Source organism: Spea bombifrons, chromosome 13 (assembly GCF_027358695.1).
Source record: "Spea bombifrons isolate aSpeBom1 chromosome 13, aSpeBom1.2.pri, whole genome shotgun sequence".
NCBI classification, from domain to species: Eukaryota; Metazoa; Chordata; class Amphibia; order Anura; family Pelobatidae; genus Spea; species Spea bombifrons.
In genome coordinates this window covers 2,040,666-2,062,189 of record NC_071099.1, presented here as the reverse complement: position 1 = coordinate 2,062,189, position 21,524 = coordinate 2,040,666, and the positions used below count along the sequence as shown (strand labels likewise).

Here is a 21,524-nt window from a genome sequence, read left to right as displayed (position 1 = left end):
GAGGTGACCGTTGATCAAAACCAGGCATTTTATTGTGCTTGCTCACAGTGTGTTTTAGTTGTTTATTAAATACTGTAATAAACTCGTTTACGCTACTAGCCAAGCCTAATTTGTTGACAACACAAAATATTGTGTATTATCTTCCTGTCTTACCATATATTATTCTTCATGTTTCAGTTGTTTTAAATAATTTGAAACCTGTTCCTGAGTAGTTTAAGACAGCTGTGCATTTACGCTACCAGCCAAACCTCTAATTTGTGGACAATGCAAAAATATGTTTTTAGTTATTGTCTTATCTTATCATATATTATTCACTGATAAATATTGGTGACAATACCAGGCATTTTACTGGGTTTGCGCACAGTGTGACTGTCTTTAAGTTGTTAATAATGTAAAAGCTGTTCCTGAGTAGTTTGATATATACGTTACCAGCAAAAATCTCGCATTTGTGAATATTTTTTATTAGCTTTATATCTTATTTTACTCAGTTCATTGATAAGTATTGGCGACAAAATATGCCATTTAACTGTGTTAATTTCCTGAGTAGGGGTGTATGTATATATATATATATATATATATATTTTTTTTTTTTTTCCCTTTTTTTTTTTTTTTTAGGTATCTCTTTATTAGAAAAAGTTTTTCCTTGTTTTTTTTTTTTGACAAAGGTTGACATGCAAAAATATAGAAAGAAAGAAAGAAAAAAAACGGCGGCAGCTCTTGTATAATGTATTTAAGAAGTGCATTAGTTCTTTACAGAGGGCAGGAAAGGCACACGGGATTGATTGGGAGGGCAGGAGTTACATCATGAGCGGACGTTCAGGGTTACAGAAAAAAATTTGTTAGAAACTGCATATATTTCCTTCCACATATTTTTAGTTTTCGCTGATGAGCCAATAATCCAACTAACCTTCCCTTCCATGGTTATTTGAAATTTTATCTGTGTTATTAATAACTGAAAGGAAAAATCTAGATCTTGCTTCCAATATTTAGCAATTAGTTTTTATTTACTGCTAAAAAAAACAATAGGTTGTAAGGGTTTTTTGTACTGGGTTAGCGGTGGTCATCTTGGGTGCAATAGAGCTTCTGCTGCCTCTCTCTTTTTATTATGATATTTGCGGTTTGTTTTAAGAAGTCAAAGGCTTTGTTCCAAAGATTTTTAATTTTTCTACACATGTGTAGATAATTACCTTCTTCCAGTCTGCATCTCCAACAAATATTAGATTGATGTGGATATATATAAGATAACCTTTTGGGGGTACCAGGTGTTACATAGCTATATTTTCCCCATTTTTACCAGCGAGCACAAAACATTTGGAAATGCCCGTGTCCGGTTCCAGAACTGGCGGCAGGCGTGTATGAAAAAGTAGTAGTCAGATAACCTCTGGTATACCAGTCTCAAGTAGGCAAAAGCCTTCTAGGAGTCAGTTTGAAGTACCACGAGCTGCATGCAGCAGCAGTAGTGAACATCCTCGATTTACTACTAGTGCTAAAATCTTGTCTAGCCCACCTACCAAATTAAGGTGCGTTTTTAGTCACAACCAAGCTAGCATTCTCGAAGAGACAGGTTGGGCAGGTACATTTTGGGCTCTCCATTCAAGGCCCATGTCAAAGCAGTCAAGTAAGGTAAAACATCTGCTTGGTCAGCTTTGGTGGTCCTTCCTTCCCCATGATTGAGGAAGGGCCCCACTTCTTGCTTTTCCTGTCGCACGACTTTCTGCAGGACTGTAGTGCCCCCCTTTACCAGTCTTGAGTGCCATTGTTGAAGGACGTGCTGTCCAAGGGAGCTGGGCAAACCATCCACTTCACCTTTGCAATATGGAGTGTCAGTAGTGCCCAGCATGCTTTTCTTTCATTGTTGGCACATTGAAAACTGCCCAAATATTTGGAGGACATTACCGTTGTTGCTGGTGTAGGCACACAGGGTGATATGAGAGGCTGAATTGGGGCACAAGGGCAACTATTCCAACTGACCGTTTGTGTAGGCTGTCAAAACTGATTGAAAAGGTCTAGCCCACCACTGACTACGTCAGGACGTAATTACCTGTTGGAACTTCACCAGGGACATAATGGATCAGATCCTTGAGCAACACTCTTTACTCCATGTCCTTTGAGCAGAACATCAAGGTGTCCAGCATATTGGGCAGAGGTTACTGGGCATTAATGGGACAAGTAGTGTTGGTCCTTAAGTCATTCAGGGATGTCACTGAGAACTTTAGCCAGAGAACTGCCACTTTGGGCCAGGTCACCCCCTTCCTAACCTACCTTAAACAAAACATGAATTAATTCTTGGAACAAAATAAGGTATTTTTGGGTGACAGATTACATGTGGATGTTAAGAGGCCTATCAGTAGGCTGATAAAGGAGCTGACAGATTGCATGCAGGGCCTCATGAATACCCCAGAGTGCATGCTGGACACACTCAGTGACGTGCTTATCTGTAGGGTGCGCGAGATGCAGCACAAAAGGGCAGCCTAAATGAAGGAGAGACACAGGAGCTGGAAATGGAATGAAAATTCCCAGCAGTAGTGCCAGTTGTGCAGCCACATGTCCAGTTCACAACCACTTGCAGAGCAGGAGCACTAGATCCATCAGAGCATCGGACATTTGGACATTGATACTTGTATTACTACCCAAGTTTATTAATGTCAGACTAGCGCCTCTGAAATGGTGAAAGCCAATCTTCCTGCCGCTACCTCCTAGTACTGAACCTTTAATTTTAATAATAAAGAATTTCCGCCAGTCCAGGAGAAATTATAGGTAGCCCATAGACTTAGGTTTTGTTTCATAGATGACCTTTGTGATCTTAAATTGGTTGGAATAAGTTGTTTAGTAGAACTAGCCACTTTGATCCCTAATCTAATTAACTTTTCAATCAAATATATATCATATAAATATATAAATAATAATATAAATATATAATATATACCGTATTTGCTCGATTATAAGACAAGGTTTTTTCAAACCAAATGCTCTGAAAAATACCCCTCGTCTTATAATCAGGATCGTCTTATAATGTTTTGAATGTATACACTTCAAGAAGTGCTTAGTAAATTGTTAATTCTATATAAAAGATAATATGCAATGATGATATCTTTAATTGATTATATCTATCTGTGGAGTTATTTGATTTTTATATCACAGTCTTAGAGTTCAAGGTACCGCATGTTTTTTCTCAGTAGTAATAGAATATTTTATACTAAATGTAATTCTGCATAGTTAGTTTTTTTTTTTTTTTTTTTTTTTTTTTAACTTTTATCTATCATTCACCACTACACTATTCTCGAAGATGACACATTCATTTAGAGATCATGCACGTTCCATTCAAGTGTGCATATGGATAACCAATCTAGGAACAAGAATATCATGAGAGGTCCTAGGAAACAGAGTCAAAGTACTAGCTGAATGCAATATGTAATTTATTGTATGTGAAATGCAAAATCACAAAGATGCTAATTTCTCATTTATCAATTAAAAGCAGCCGATTATAATGCAGAGGAATCAACCAGGGTAACTCTCCGACAGAAACAGGCCATGGAAACCAATATGCTCTTGCATGCATTTCTAAAGCTATAATTTCCATTGGCAATTTGCTGTTAATTTCCCTTGGTGCAGAAGCAGTTCTTCTTTTCAGCACAGTTAGCTGCAAGATAATAAAATAATGGCAAGATAATATTTAAAATCAGTTGTGCAAAATATGGAGAAAATTAGTTCTAATTCTGGAAGTAGATTTTTTTTTACCATGTGCATTAAAGCAGCCCTGTAAATATTTCCAATAGCTATCACGATGGTTTCCGATCTAAAAAAAAACATGTTTCGGTTATCCAGTATTTTTGAATAGAAACAGTCTTATCATGTCAATAAAAACCAATGTCTAACAGACGAAAACTAAGTATTGCACATGAAGTACTCAAAATCCATGAATACTCAAATTAACTAATTAATGTCATCACTACCAACCTTTCTAATGCTGCAACTCTTCTGATTTGCCCTGTACATCTCAACAAATGGTACCAATACCAGCCTAGAGGCCTGGTGGTACATCACTTAAAACGTCTTTAAAGACTTTAAAAAACAAATGCATATTGGTTTGACTTACTTATTCAGCCATGACACTTAATTGAACGTTTCCACTGTTATAAAGTCCCGTTAAAGAAGGACAAACATAATAACCAATGTCTAGATGACGCACCTTCTTACATTTATAGATATTTGCATTCCTGCGAGCTTTCTAAATAATTTTCCTTTTTTAAAAATAATACTTTTGAAATATCAACTTATTATTTTGAAGAATTTATGTAGTTTCTCACCAAATCTGTTAACCAAACTTGTCATTTATTTAAAGCTATTTAAATATAATGACATTATTTAAAGATAATGACTTGTCATTATTTAAGGATATTGCTAATTGAGTCACCTGTATTCAGGCACAGATACCATCCATTACATAGTGGTAGCAAAAGCACTAATTAACAGTCTTAGATATGATCACAGCAGTATAACCCTGAGTATAATCCTGATGATAGCGTCACCCTGAGAGTTGCTAGGTAAGGATATTTGTGAAATTTAAGAATACATCGAAAATGCCCCCCCAATTGTAATTGTAAAGGTCTTACCGCAGCTTCTGCAATTGCTCCGATTGACAGTTTGATTTTATCAATATTGACTGGACTGCAATTCACACACAGGTGTTATTATACAAGCAGGAAAAACAGTGCCTATTATAAAATTAAACCATAAAATCTAAAGCAATAATATGCATTTTTCATGCTGGCAGTAATACTGTCTTTAACCCCTTAACGACAATCCACGTACATGTACGGGGTTGCCGTGCAACAAGATAACGACAATGCCCGTACATGTACAAGCTGCCGTTAAATAGCTGCATCGCCTAGATCGCGGCATTTTCGCCGTGATCGTCGGTTTTGCAGTATCCACGGAAGCCTCACAAAAATGGCCGGCGCCGCACCGATCATCAAAGATTGTGGCGGCGCCCGGCTAAAACAGCTTAGGAATCGATTGGAATCGCTTCCTAAGCATAAACTGTGTTGCTGACATGCCTCGATATCGAGGCATGTCAGCAACACTACCCGATAGCCTTGTGATTGCTCAGTGGAGCAACCACAAGTGCCATCTTGTAAATGACCCTCTTGAGAACTCTCGATCTCCTCCTGCAGGTTGAATGTAGGTACTGCATCCAACCATGCAAGGTCAATGGAGCCCAGCTCACTAATGAGAGAGAAAAAAAAATTAACAAAATTATTATTGTTCAAAAATGTTTAAAAGAAAAAAATGGTAACATGTAAAAAGCCCCACTGTCACCAAATAAAAAAAAAATTAATAAGCAAGTCCTAAAATTCTTTATCTTTACAAAAATTCCAGCTTGCAAAGAGTTAAAATATTGGCATTACAAATGCCCATAGGGTGTCTAGTATTAAAAAATGTATGATTTGATGGGGTAAATTGAATTGGCCGGGTTCAAAGATGTCCCAAATATGGGACATGGGGGCAGTAGGACCAGATGTCTAAATGGCATAAAAATACACACCTCACAAAGGCGGCCTTTTACCTCCCAAATAACCCAACAAACCCATGCATGGGGGTATCACTGTGCTCAGGAGATGTTACTGAACACATATTGGGGTGTTGTTTGACACGGACATATACCAGGAGCGATAAATTTATACCTGAAGTACAACATGTGTGAAAAAAATACAAAAAAAATGTACTACCATAAAGTTTCACAAAGGCCGGTGGTAAAATTAGTGCATGGGAAGGGATAAAATACCAGCATATAAAACACCTTGGGGTGTCTAGTTTTTAAAAATATTTGATTTGATGGGGTAAATTGCATTGGCCGGCTTCAAAGATACCCGAAATGGCACATGGGGGGAAGAATTACCAGATTTGGAAAAAAAGGTTTTGAAATAGCTACCTATACTTATTGCCCGATAACGTGCAGAAAAAAAGCAAAAAAACATAAAAACATTGGGTATTTCTAAACTCAGGACAAATAGTAGAATCTATTTAGCAGGTTTTTTCATTCGTTTTTGCAGATGAGTAAAAGTTTTTTTTGGTTAAAAAGTAAGAGTAATTTTTTTTACAAAAAATCCCCATATTTTATCATTTTTTTTAATAGTACATTAGATGATATAAGATTAATGGTATCTAAAGAAATCCCTGTTTGTCCTGAAAAAAAAACAATATATAATGTGTGGGAGCACGAAATGAGAAAGAAGAAAATCACAGCTAAACAGTAACACTGAAAAACGTTAAAAGAGACGTTTTCCCGCAATATACTACGAGTAATAACCCCTATTGTCCTTAAGGGGTTAAATAGCTAGAATAGTTAAGCAGTGTTATTGTGCATTAACAAGTCTAACCTAAACATGAACCCCATTATTATCACATAGTATAGCATTTAGAGACAAAAGTACTGTTAAAATAATTAACCAAGGCACTTATAACATCCCCGATGAAACTACATTAATAGTGTAAAGAATAATAAGATGGTACTTACATTCCAACCGCGTTAATATTAAGATCATCTACGTTCACATCCGCATTGATAGCAAGTATTTCATCTCTTCCGTTATCAAGTTCATCATTCATTTTGACAACAACTTTTAATGCACCATCGACTGTGAACAAGGAGCTAAAAAAAAACCAAGCAAACAAATATAACACAAACTAAAATGTCAGGCGGACTTCTCTGCTATAGATAGGACTGTGACTATTGTCATCTGTGTCACACCTTACCCATATCTTGAACAGGTTCAAGAAATAAATATATGTTCAGACATATTAAAACCCCATACAGCTTACAAAAAGCCATGATTAATTGAATTAATTCTGTCACAATAACTGAAATGAATATTATTTTTAAGAAATAACGAAAAATATTTTTTTAAAATGCTAAACAGTGCTACAGTAACACTGCACAAACTGAACAACTGTCTGCCATCTATATGTGACATCATATGTCTACTACATACAGGCTCTTACAGTGTTTATGTCACTAATAGAACACAAATTAAAATGGGAGAGGGGTTGATTTGTATACCCCCCTTTGCTGGCACTGGGCTATAGAATTAAAGTGGACGTTTATTTTCAAAATGCTCTTAAAATCTTTACAAACAGCTAACATTTAATATACATCGAGTTTTCAGAAAACCACAAAGGCAAATAGAAGGATTTTAATAGCAAAGTCAGGACTCCTGGGAAGGCTGTTTTAATTTTAAAAGTCTTTACCTGTCAACATCCACCTCTAAATACACATAGACAAAAACGCTGATGGAGGCGTTGCTATTTGTATGTACTTTCTCTAGTTCTACATAGCCTCTTGCTGTTAGTGTTACTTTCACACTGTAAGAAAAATGAAGACATAACAAATAAGCAAATGTTTCTTGGTCTAATTGTTAATTTCATGTGATGGAGAATCAATTTAGGGAATGTACTTGTTTTTCATTTTTCTGGTGCCACAAAAAGGAGATAAGACTTTGAAGACTTATAATTGGCTACTAGATTTAAAACATTCACTATGTACTCATCACCCTCTAAGGAGTTCCTTAGGTTAGTGGAGGTGCTAAGCAGCCGCGTAATCCTCTCCCCTACCCCATACAGCTATTGCCACATTTGCTGTCTTTCCAGCCACAGAACATTTAATTTAATGAGAGAATGAATTTGGTACAAAGCAATTCATTTTAACTCCCACTTCATACAATTGCCTCTTTATAATTCCACCCTCTGCAAAACTTTTCTAGTGTCATTTTCTGTTTTGTTTATCAATTCAATAGACAAATGCTTCAAAAAAAACTTGCATGTTAAGAAGGTCAAGTCTAATATCTCCTGTTGGCACAAGGCTTCCAAGTAAATGCAAGATATGTTCCTTATTACCAGTACCTGTCGAAAGAGAGACAAATCATGTATTGACTGCATCCAGCCCTTTTCTTTAAAAATCATGTGTTTAGTCCAAACAAGGTTAAGTTAAACAATATAGCACTGATGAGAAAGGAGCTCATTTGTTGGCAAAAGTCTAGGAATGTGATTAAGTTGCAATTGCGGAAAGAAATGCAATGAAACTAGTGATAATGGGTAGCTTAGTGTTTTATGTACGTTGTTTGTATAACACACCTGCTTTAATACATATAATCCCAGATCATTTATCACCATATACAACTATAACTCAGCTGCACTATAATGTAAAAAAAGAAAAAGAGATATTAATTCACTTACATTTTTCTTTTTTATCCACGTCACATGCAGGAACTGATGGTGGAAGAAGGACTACAACAGCTAACGCCAAAAACAACATCTTCAACATCTTGGGATGTTAACCTGTAGAAGGAAACGATGTATATTCTGTTTATAGTGACCAAAAGCCGTTTTAGGTCCAGTCAGTTTGAAACAGAAAGTAACTAAAAGCTCCAAAATACAATTATTGCCAAAATGTAGAGCATGAAGAGCAAAAACATTATAGAAAAGATATACTTCTTATTAATGGATGAAAGGACAATTGAATAATGAGCTAATGGAGAGTCTTAATTATCTTCTATACTTAATTCTTTACCAGTCTCAGTCACCAGCTGTAAGTATCTGACGATTGTTGTTGAATTGGTGAAGTATGTTGAGATGATAGTTATTTATACCCGTAGTAGAAGGAAGTCATAAATTTCCAAAAGAAATTACCCATCAAAGCAAGGAGAGTAATCATGAAACAATTATTTGCCAAGGCAATTTAAGTGCCTTATGTACAGCTATCCATTCTGTTGTTTTTCTTGTTTTAAAAAAAACCTTTATATATAGAACATATCATAAATACTAAATGTACAATTATTCATCTTTAAAAAATAAAGTAATATTTGTATTAGTTATAGATCAATGTTTTTCCACATAAGAATTTTGACCCCTGTCAGACTACAACACTGATATATTGATAAAAAATGTGAAAGAATTTTAGACTAAGGCCATTGGTTTCTTTGTTTAGCTTTGTTTAGCTGTCCTGAGGTTTAACTAGGGTCATGTAGAAACATAGAAAGTGACGGCAGAGAAGTACCATTCGGGCCAATCCAGTCTGCCCAACCTCTGAATACTTTCCTTAGTCCCTGGCCTTATCCTATATCTAGCTTCGTCTAATGCCTATCCCATGCTTGCTAAAATGTGTTCACTGTACTAACATCTACCAGTTCTGCTGGAAGTCCATGCATCCACTTCCCTTTCAGTAAAGGAATATTTCCTTCTGTTACTTATAAACCTTTGACTCTGTAGTTTAAGACTATGTTGAGGTAGTATTTCTCCTTTTAAATAAACTCTCTTCCTTAACCCCTTAAGGACAATAGGGGTTATTACTAGTAGTATATTGAGGGACAATGGCTCTTTTAACATTTTTCAGTGTTGCTGTTTAGGTGTGATTTTCTTCTTTCTCACTTCATGCTCCCACACATATTATATATTGTTCTTTGTCATATCACCTAATTTACTATAAAAAAAAATGATAAAATATGGGTATTTTTTGTTAAAAATTACTTTTTCTTACTTTTTAAACAAAAAACTTTTACTCATCTGCAAAAACAAATGAAAAAAAGCCTGCTAAAAAGATTCTACTATTTGTCCTGAGTTTAGAAAAATGTTTTTATGTTTTTTTTTGCTTTTTGCTGCACGTTATGGGGCAATAAGTACAGGTAGCATTTTGCTATTTCCAAACCATTTTTTCCAAATCTGGTAATTCTTCCCCCATGTGCCATTTCGGGGATCTTTGAAGCTGGCCAATGCAATTTACCCCATCAAATATTTTAAAAAACTAGACACCCCAAGATATTTGAAATGCTGGTATTTTAACCCTTTCCATGCACTGATTTTACCACCAGCCTTTGTGAAATTTTATGGTAGTAAATTATTATTATTTTTTTTTCACACACGTTGTATTTCAGGAATAAATTTACCGCTCCTGGTATATGTCCGTGTCAAACAACACCCCGATATGTGTTTAGTAACATCTCCTGAGTGCAGTGATACCCCACATGCATGGGTTTGTTGGGTTATTTGGGAGGTAAAAGGCCGCCTTTGTGAGGTATGTATTTTTTTTTTTTGCCATTTAGACATCTCCTCCTACTGCCCCATGTCCCATATTTGGGACATCTTTGAACCCGGCCAATTCAATTTACCCCATCAAATCATACATTTTTTAATACTAGACACCCTATGGGCATTTGTAATGCCAATATTTTAACTCTTTCCATGCGGGAATTATTGTGAATATAAAGAATTGTAGGACTTGCTTATTAAAAACTTTTTTTTGGTGACAGTGGGGATTTTTACATGTCATCATATTTTTTTTCATTTTTGTTGTTTAACATTTTTGAACATTTTTTTTTGAATTTTTTAAAATGTATATTTATTTATTTATTTATTTATTTATTACTAATCACTCTTATTAGTGAGCTGGGCTCCATTGACTTTGCATGGTTGGATGCAGTACCTGCATAGACCCTCTGTGAATTCATGGCAACGTCATTTACAGGGTGGCACTTGTGGTTGCTCTTCGGAGCAATCACAAGGCTATCGGGGTAGGGGGGTTGTGATGCTACATGCTTCCATTTCGAGGCACGTCAACAACACATTTTATGCTTAGGAAGCGATTCCGAACGCTTCCTAAGCTGTTTTAGCCGCGATCTTTGATGATTGGTGCGGCGGTGGCCATTTCTCTCACTCCCCCTCCCGTCCTGAAATGGAAAAGCTGAAAAAAAGTTAAACCATTTAAAAAAATAATATTAAATGAATCATTAAAATAATATAAATACTAAAAAAAATTATAATGTGAGCTGTGATGTCATTGTGACATCACTGGCATGTTCAGGAGGTCCCTAGGAGGACCTCTAACCATTACTGTGTAAAAAAAAAATATAAAAAAAAATACAAAAAAAATATTAAAAAAAGATTATAAAAAAATTCTTTAAAAAAACCTTACTTCCCATTGCCCTAGCATAACATCTAGCCAGTATAACCCTCCTGCCCCCGTTCACAACCCCCAAACCCGTTAAGCCATAGGCATAAACATTATACAAACTTGTACACCTAATAGTATGCTCCCTGGTGCTGGGAAAGTCTGGAAAATCTACATAAAATAGGTATTTCTGAAATCAGGACACCTGAATTGATAAACTTGGAGGGGATTTTCAATCACATTACCTAATTTTGTGAGGATTCAGAGGGAAAATGTAAAAAAAAATTAGTTTATTTTTCTAGACCCATGGGACAGGCGAAGCACGCGGGAACAAACAGTCTCCCAGCCGGCAAGGAGGCTGGAGCTCGGGCTTGAAAACCAGCGATCCGGTCAAGTAAGGGAGTTCGGCAACGAGTATGTAGAGCAGCAAGGACCTTGGTAGCAGGTATAATGGGCTGGGGCGCACGACCCTCCTCCTCGGGGGGGCACATGCATACGGGAGAGAGCGTCCGCCTTGACGTTCTTGGAGCCCGGACGATAAGTCAATACAAATGAAAAGCGGGAGAGAAACAAGGCCCATCTGGCCTGTCGGGGATTCAGGCACTTGGCAGTCTCTATATACTGTAGATTCTTGTGATCTGTCAGAATCAGCGTGGGAATAGGAACGCCCTCCAGAAGATGACGCCACTCCTCCAGCACAAGGATGACAGCCAAAAGTTCCTTGTTCCCAACATCATAGTTCCTCTCTGCCGGGGAGAATCTCCTGAAGAAGTATCCGCAAGGATGGAGAGGACCACTATAGGAGGCCCTCTGTGAAAGAACAGCCCCGACTCCGGATTCGGATGCATCAACCTCCAGAACAAACGGTAACCGAGGGTCAGGATGACGTAACACAGGAGCGGTGGTAAACTTGGTCTTGAGTCGGGAAAAAGCGGAAATGGCTTCAGGAGACCATTCCAGGGTGTTAGCCCCTTTCTTAGTAAGGGCCGTCAGAGGAGCCGCGACCTTGGAGTAGTCACGGATGAAACGTCTATAATAATTGGCAAACCCCAAAAAACGCTGTAGGGGTTATAGGCCCAGTGGTTGAGGCCAGTCTCTAATGGCCTGTACTTTGGATGGGTCCATCTCAAAGCCTGAGGGCGTAATAACGTATCCTTGAAATGTCACCCTCTGGATCTCAAATGCACATTTCTCGAGCTTTGCGTATAGTCCATGGAGCCGTAGGCGGGACAAAACGCGCGTAACATGGGTGCGGTGTGACTGCAAATCGGAAGAGTATATCAAAATGTCATCCAGGTACACCACTACAAACTGTTGAAGAAAGTCCCGAAGGCAATCATTAATGAACTCCTGGAAGACCGCCGGGGCGTTGCACAGCTCAAACGGCATAACGGTATATTCATAATGTCCAGAACGACTATTGAAGCCGGTCTTCCATTCATCGTCAGCGCGGATTCGGACAAGATTGTACGCTCCCCGGAGATCCAGCTTGGTGTAGATAGTAGCCCCACGTAGCCTGTCGAAAAGTTCGGAAATTAGTGGAATAGGGTAAGTGTTGCGGCTGGTAATCTTGTTCAGACCCCGATAATCGATGCAAGGACGAAGTTCCCCATTCTTCTTCTTCACGAAGAAGAACCCTGCACCAGCGGGTGATACAGACCGGCGGATAAATCCTCGGCGAAGATTCTCCTCTATGTATGATTCCATAGCTTTGGTCTCCGGAATGGAGAGTGGGTAAACCCGCCCCCGGGGTGGCATGGTCCCAGGAAGCAGGTCAATCAGGCAATCGTATGGCCTGTGTGGTGGTAGCTTCTCGGCCTCTTTCTTATCAAACACATCCGCGAAGTCCCGGTACTGCACAGGCAGGAGAGAGGTCTCATTAAGAGATGCTGTAACTGCGGCATGTCTTAGAGGGGAGAGGCAATGCGCCTTGCAAGACGCATTCCAGGCTGTGATCTGAGTCGTAGACCAATCAATAGCAGGATTGTGTACCTGTAACCATGGAAATCCCAATATAATGGCAATGGAGGGCGAACGGATGACGAGCAGTTGTAAACGTTCATTATGTACAATGCCGACGGCAAGGTTGAGTGGAGCCGTAGAGAGAGAGATTTGATCAGGACGAAGCGGTCTTCCGTCAATAGCCTCTACCGATAGTGACACGGGCAGGGATAGGGTGGGAATGTGTTGCCGTTCACAAAAAACCGAGTCAATAAAGTTACCGGCAGCACCAGAGTCCAGGAAAGCCTCAGTGTCAATAAATCCAGAATCCCAAACCAGAGGAACCGGAACAGTCATGCGTTAGGGGAATAGTTCACTACACCTATGGTAGGTTCCCCTGGCCTACCTAGGTGCGGGCGTTTCCCGGCCTGCTAGGACAGTGCCCGATGAAGTGGCCCGAGAGTCCACAGTAGAAGCATAATCCCTCCCGTCTCCGCCTGTTCCTCTCTCGTTCGGAGACTCGAGTAGCTCCCAACTGCATAGGTTCGTCAGATGGTTCATTCGAGGGATCGGCAGAAGAAAACTGTGGCATGAAGCGTGTAGTAGGTCTCCCACCCTTGTCACGTAACTTCAAACTCTCACGTTGGGCTTGCCTCTCGCGGAGACGCAGATCAATTTGGGAAATATATGAAATCACGGAGTCTAGGTCCGTGGGCAAATCTCTGGCAGCAGTCTCGTCCTTGAGGGTCTCGGAAAGTCCATTCAGGAAGGCAGCCACTAATGCCTCATTAGTCCAGTTCACCTCCCCCATCAGGGTCCGGAACTCTATAGCGTACTCCAGAAGCGGACGGGACCCCTGACGGATGGTAAAGAGTGAATTAGAAGCAGTGGCCCTTCTACCCGGAGTATCAAATGCGGCACGTAGACTGGAGACAAATTCAGCATAGGAGCGCACCGTAGAGACGTTCCTCTCCCAAAGCGGTGAAGCCCATGCCAAGGCTTTATTCGTAAGGAGTGAAATGATGTATCCCACCTTGGCACGCTCAGTGGGGAAGGCATATGGAGACAGTTCAAAGTGTATCTCACACTGATTCAAAAAACCTCGACAGGTTGCAGGATCACCGCTGAAGCAAGGTCTGAAGAGCCTGAGCAAATTGATCCAGACGGTGATCCATCTCGTCAAGTCGAGCCTCAGTGGACCCTTGTCCTACCGAAGCGGGTCTCATGATGGCCTTCTGATTCTGTCACGGCACAGCGTACAGAGGAGACACCGTAGTCAGGTAGGACTGACAAAGGATGGTCCAGAGAGCCGAGGTCAGGATACCGGAGATCAGGATAGTCGAGGAGCAAGCCGAGGTCAGGATACCAGAGATCAGAATAGTTGTGGAACAAGCCGAGGTAAATAACAGGAACAAGCAGGAAATAACGCGTACTGGCAAGGCACTACCGAGATAGGCACAACCATCAGAAGGCAAGGTCTGAGTGTTAGAGCGTCTCTTAAATAGTCCCAGGAGTTATGGTACTAATTAGGGATTTCCCGCCAAATATTCAAACTGCCGATACGTCACTTCCTGCGTGGCCATCTTGTGAGTGGCGTTCACGTAATCTCCCAATATAAGTCGAGGTAGTTTCCGCTGGCGCCACTAGGTGGCGTGAAGAAGAACGTGTCCGGACACCAGAGCCGGACCTGTGCTCCGGCTGAAGCTGCTGAAAACGCGGCGTGGATGAGGTAAGTCCTCCTTCAAGCTGCAGCGGCTGCCTCCGCTGTGCAGAAGCGGGGGGTCTCCCCCTTCTCCGCGGCGGCCGCGTCTGCTATGCAGAAGCGGGGGGGTCTCCCCTTCTGCGCGGTGGCTGAGGTTGCCGTGCGGAGGCAGGGGGTCTTCCCCTACCTCGCGGCGGTTGCTGCTGCCGTTTAGAAGCGGGGGGTCTCCCTCTTCTTTGCGGCAGCTGCGGCTGCCGGACCGAAGCGGGGGGTCTCCCCCTACCTCGCGGCGGCTGCCGTTGCCGGCCAGGGGACCCGGAGGATCTCTCTGCCGGTAGCGTTACAATAGGATTGTGTTTCCTCTCTAGGTTGGGGCAGCTTCCCCACCTCCCAACAAAACACTCCAAACAAACAAAATAACTCCAGCAAGGCTTTTTGTCCAGCAGCTCTCTTGGCTGGGAATAAGGAGAGAGACTGAATAGCACCAAGCTGGGCTTTTTAAACCCTCCTGATTAGACCAGGTGCGCTGTACTTGGTCACCTGTAAATCCTGGTCTGAATGTTAAAACTGTTGGAGCACCAGCCCACCCTGCTCTTCTGGATTCTCCACCCCAGGGACCCATTACAAAATTTTTAAATCACATTCTTATTGTCATGAGAGCAGGCCTGCTAATAAAGTTACAATGAGTAGGAGGAGTCACATTGGTAACTGACTCCAGGGAGACAGTAACAGACAGCAGCCATGACAGACACTGCCTGTGTGTTATGCTAGATGTTTCATGAATAAAGCAGTTAACGGAAGATCTACTGGAGTGTTTATTTCATGACACTTATAGTGTAGTTTTTTTATTGCGCTTCTCTTTTCCTTGGGCTTTAACTTTACATGTAAGGGCACACAAAATTAGCCAAAGTAGGGCGCATATACCGCCCATCCACTACTGTACCACCGGCCTTTTTGTCACAGTATTTAAATGTTTGTATCATATCCCCTGTCTGTCATATCTTTCTTCCTGGCTATACATGTTAAGATCCTTTAACCTTTCATGGTAAGTTTTATCCTGTAATCCATGAACCATTTTAGTAGCCCTTCTCTGAACTTTCTCCAACATATTTATATCCTTCTGGAGACTCGGTCTCCAGTACTGTACACAATACTCCAAGTGAAGTCTCACTAGTGCTCTGTACAACGTATTGAGCACTTCCCTTTTTCTACTAGACTTGTGCAATCGTATTCGTGGTCTCTGCTGGCCAAGTTGCCCGTCAGGAGTTAAATGGCCGTGCGAGTGAGCCTATTGGCCGCCAGCATGGGCCTCCTCTGCCATCAACCAAAGAAGTGCACCTGTATTTCATTGGTTTACGGCAGATGAGCCCCCTGCTGGCGACCAATAGAGTCGCTCGTACAGACTTTTCAAATCCTGCTACCCCAACCTGGCCAGCAAATAATACGATAAAAAGGAGGTTTTATAGTTATTTGGATGGCAAATAGTGTGAACTGGGTATGTATAAGGGGTGCATGTGGGTACAAGAGCTTGACCACGAGATAAAATATATGTGGCTGGTCTCCAAATGTTTCCAGGGCTGCTTTTCATTCTCAGTCAGGCCCTGGTGGCACCTGACCTTAAAGTGCCAGGGCCAATTATTTAACTGCAGTCTAGCCCTGTTTCCCAATATTTTGGTCTAGAAACTGATATTTGAAATAGTCTGGCATCCTATTATTATGATTGGATAATTGGAGATAGTTGGTCAATGACTATGCCTCACTGTTGATTGGTAAGATCAAACTGATGCAGCTACTGTAAGGTGACATAAATGCAATGGTTGGTCTGTCGGTATTTTATTATATCATTTTAATGTATACACTTCAAGAAGTGCTTAGTAAATTGGTAATTGTATATAAAAGATAATTATATTACCGTACGCGTGATTTTTCTGCAATCTTGTGTTGGTGGTGTGATTCTATTTCGCTTTATTTAACTTATTCCTTAAATTAATTGTGGTTAACATCTTCTGTTTTTTTGCCCCATGAACATATTTATGCAATGATGATATCTTTCATTGGTTAAATCTATCTGTGGAGTTATTTGATTTTTATATCACAGTCTTAGAGTTCAAGGTACCGCATGTTTTTTCTCAGGAGTAATAGAATATTGTATACTATATGTAATTCTTTATAGAGTCTACGTTGGAAAATCACTAAATCTAGAATTTTATAAGTTTTTTTTTTTTTTACTTACATTTATCTATCATTCACCACTACACTATCCTCAAAGATGACACATTCATTTAGAGATCATGCACGTTCCATTCAAGTGTGCATATGGATAACCAATCGTGGAACAAGAATATCATGAGAGGTGCTAGGAAACAGAGTCAAAGTACTAGCTGAATGCAATATGTAATTTATTGTATGTGAAATGCAAAATCACAAAGATGCTAATTTCTCATTTATCAATTAAAAAGCAGCCGATTATAATGCAGAGGCCATGGAAACCAATATGCTCTTGTATGCATTTCTAAAGCTATAATTTCCATTGGCAATTTGCTGTTAATTTCCCTTGGTGCAGAAGTATTTCTTCTTTTAAGCACAGATAGCTGCAAGATAATAAAATAATGGCGAGATAATATTTAAAATCAGTTGTGCTAATTTTCTCCAAATTTTGTTCTACTTCTGGAAATAGATTGGAAACCATCGTGATAGCTATCGGAAATATTTACAGGACTGCTTTGATGCACATGGTAAAAAAACAAAAATGTTTCAGTAATCCAGTATTTTTTATCATGTCAATAAAAACCAATGTCTAACAGAAAAAAACTAAGTATTGTACATGAAGTACTCAAAATGCATAAATACTCAAATTAACTAATTAGCAGGGGAGGGCTGGCAGCCTAAGGCCTGGGGGGCAAGTCTAGTCAACTGGCCCATTGCACCACCGGCTGCGAGCGTCATTGGAAGCAGCCGTCGTGTGGCAGTCACTCCACTGGCGCCTAATGAAATTAAAGCGGCCGGCGTGCACGCACCGTACCACCCAATGGCCTTGCCTCAGCTCTTCATCCCACCCCTCTTAAGACATGGGTCGAAGAGCTGAGGCACAGCCATTGGGTCTGACTGCCGCACGATGCAGGGGTGTACCTAGAGTATTTGGCACTTGTGGCAGATCCTGTATGTGGCACAACACACACACTTTAAAACTGCATAATTTCTACGGTTAGGCAAACATTGATAGAGGTACAGCATAATTGTTATCATTATATACTGAGGCACACATTGACGGTGGTATAGCATAACTGTTATCATTATATACTTAGGGATTATGCTGTACCACCGTCAATGTGTGCCAATCACTATACATTGAGCCAGACACTGACAATACTGCACAACAGCCCCTATCACTATTTACTAAGCCAAACATTGATGTGGTGTAGGCCTACCACTTAAGTAACTGGCTTAGTATATAGTAGGGATGCACCGAAATGAAAATTCTGGACCGAAATGAAAATTCTGGACCGAAACTGAAAATTCAGCATTCACTTGGCCAAAGTACTTTATTAAAAGTAACACACCAAAATTAGACAAAAAAATCAATAACAATATTAATATATATATATATATATATATATATATATATACATACATACATACAGTGGGGCAAAAAAGTATTTAGTCAGCCACCAATTGTGCAAGTTCTCCCACTTACAAAGATGAGAGAGGCCTGTAATTTTCACCATAGATACACTTCAACTATGAGAGACAGAATGAGACAACAAAGTCCATAAATCACATTGTTTGATTTTTAAAGAATTTATTTGCAAATTATGATGGAAAATAAGTACCGTATTTGCTCGATTATAAGACGACCCTGATTATAAGACGACCCCCCCAAATCTGAATATTAATTTAGGAAAAAAAGAAAAAGCCTGAATATAAGACGACCCTATAGGAAAAAAGTTTTACAAGTAAATGTAAATTCATCTTAACTATTACATTTTTTAATAAAAGCTATGATTGAGAAAAATATTTTTTTGTTTTTGTTTCCTTGTATTTTCCAACCTGCCCCCCAGTTACGCACATCTGCCCCCAGGCTTGCCACTCCAATATGGCACTGTGGCCCATGATATGCCTTTTAACACTCTATATGCCACTGTGCCCCATGATATGCCTTTTAACCCCCTATGTGCGACTCTGCCTCCAGAAATGCCTTATACCCCTATATCCCATACTGGCATTTAGGGGGTTAAAAGGCATATTATGGGGCAGAGTGGCATATAGGGAGGTATAAGGCATTTCAGGAGGCAGAGTGGCGTATAGAGGGTTAAAAGGCATTTCTGGAGGCAGAGTGGCGTTTAGGGGGTCAAAAGGCATTGTATAGAGCACTCTGCCTCCAGAAATGCCTTATACCATATATGCCACTCTGGCATTTAGGGGGTTAAAAGGCATATTATGGGGCAGAGTGGCAAATAGGGAGGTATAAGGCATTTCAGGAGGCAGAGTGGCGTTAAGGGGGTTAAAAGGCATTTCACAGAGCACTCTGCCTCCAGAAATGTCCTATGCCCCCATTTAACACCCCCCCACACACACACTTACCGGTGCTTCCAATTTCCTGTTGTATTGCCGGGGCAGCGGGTTGAAGTCTACGCGATTCGCTGCAGCCGGAAGGAGGTGGAGTTGGCAGTGGGGGTTTGTCTGTGTCCATCGCGCAGACCTTCCCCGGCTGTCAGAGATCAGAGTTCCCCGCACCGGTGCGGGGAACTCTGATCTCTGACAGTCGGGGAAGGTCTGCGCGATGGACGCAGACAACCCCCGCTGCTAGCCACACGTCCTTCCGACTGCAGCGTAAGTTGTCTACGCGGATCGCGTAGACGTCAACCCGCTGCCCCGTTAATACAGCAGGAAATTGGAAGCACCGGTAAGTGTGTGTGGAGTGGTGGGGGGGGAGTGTTAAATGGGGGGGGGACAGAAGGATCCAGGTCCCCTGAAAAAAACCTCGTCTTATAATCGAGCAAATACGGTATTTGGTCAATAACAAAAGTTCATATCAATACTTTGTTATATACCCTTTGTTGGCAATGACAGAGGTCAGACGTTTTCTGTAAGTCTTCACAAGGTTTTCACACACTGTTGCTGGTATTTTGGATCATTCCTACATGCAGATCTCCTCTAGAGCAGTGATGTTTTGGGGCTGTCGCTGGGCAACACGGACTTTCAACTTCCTCCAAAGGTTTTCTATGGGGTTGAGATCGGGAGACTGGCTAGGCCACTCCAGGACCTTGTAAATGCTTCTTACGAAGCCACTCCTTCGTTGCCCGGGCGGTGTGTTTGGGACCATTGTCATACTGAAAGACCCAGCCACGTTTCATCTTCAATGCCCTTGCTGATGGAAGGAGGTTTTCACTCAAAATCTCACGATACATGGCCCCATTCATTCTTTCCTTTACACGGATCAGTCGTCCTGGTCCCTTTGCAGAAAAACAGCCCCAAAGCATGATGTTTCCACCCCCATGCGTAGGTATGGTGTTCTTTAGATGCAACTCAGCATTCTTTCTCCTCCAAACCCGACGAGTTGAGTTTCTACCAAAAAGTTCTACCTTGGTTTCATCTGATGACATTCGCCCAGTCCTCTTCGGGATCATCCAAATGCTCTCTAACAAATTTCAGACGGGCCCGGACATGTACTGGCTTAAGCAGGGGGACACGTCTGGCACTGTATGATTTGAGTCCCTGGCGGCGTAGTGTGTTACTGATGGTAGCCTTTGTTACTTTGGTCCCAGCTCTCTGCAGGTCATTCACTAGGTCCCCCCTTGTGGTTCTGGGATTTTTGCTCACCGTTCTTGTGATCATTTTGACACCACGGAGTGAGATCTTGTGTGGAGCCCCGGATCGAGGGAGATTATCAGTGGTCCTGTATGTCTTCCATTTCCGAATAATTGCTCCCACAGTTGATTTCTTCACACCAAGCTGCTTGCCTATTGCAGATTCAGTCTTCCCAGCCTGGTGCAGGTCTACAATTTTGTTTCTGGTGCCCTTCGACAGCTCTTTGGTATTGGCCATAGTGGGGTTTGGAGTGTGACTGTTTGATGTAGTGGACAGATGTCTTTTATACTGATAACAAGTTCAAACAGGTGCCATTAATACAGGTAACGAGTGGAGGACAGAGGAGACTCTTAAAGAAGATGTTACAGGTCTGTGAGAGGCAGATATCTTGCTTGTTTATAGGTGACCAAATTCTTCATGCCATCATGAAGAATTTATGTAGTTTCTCACCAAATGTGTTAACCAAACTTTTTATATTGACATTAAATATAATGACATTATTTAATGATAATAAAAATATAGCTAATTGAGCAGCAGTATAACCCTGAGTATAATCCTGATGGCTTCACCCTGAGAGTTCCTAGGTAAGGATATATGTGAAATTTAAGAATGCATGAAAAATGCCCCCCACCACCACACCCCTGACATTCTTGTATGTGCTCCACAACTGTAATTTTTTAATGTAAAGCTCTTACCGCAGCTTCCACAATTCCTTTGATTGCCAGTCTGAATTCATCAAAATTGACTGGACTGCAATTCACACACAGGTGTTATCATACAAGTAGGAAAAACAGTGCCTATTATAAAATTATACCATTATACCTAAAGCAATAATATGCATTTTTATGCTGGCAGTAATACTGTCTTTAAATAACTAGAATAGTTAAGCAGTGTTATTGTGCATTAACAAGTCTCACTTAAACATGAACCCATTATTATCACATAGTTTAGAATTTGGAGACAAAAGTACTGCTAAAATAATTAACCAAGGCACTTATAACATCCCCGATGAAACTACATTAATAGTGTAAAGAATAATAAGATGGTACTTACACTGCACGCATGTTAATATTACGATCCTTTACAATGGCATCCGCATCGATACCAAGTATTCCATATCTTCCATTAGCAAGT

At 40.6% G+C, this 21,524-nt stretch overlaps 1 long non-coding RNA gene across 1 annotated transcript; it reads right to left on the bottom strand.

The window, feature by feature from the left end:
• Window positions 1–3,515: 3,515 nt before the first annotated feature.
• Window positions 3,516–21,124, bottom strand: LOC128471915 (uncharacterized). The gene is made up of 3 exons (XR_008346130.1): window positions 21,086–21,124; window positions 3,739–3,796; window positions 3,516–3,640 (listed from the first exon to the last, which is right to left on the bottom strand). It is a non-coding gene; the product is annotated as an uncharacterized LOC128471915 (long non-coding RNA).
• Window positions 21,125–21,524: the final 400 nt, after the last annotated feature.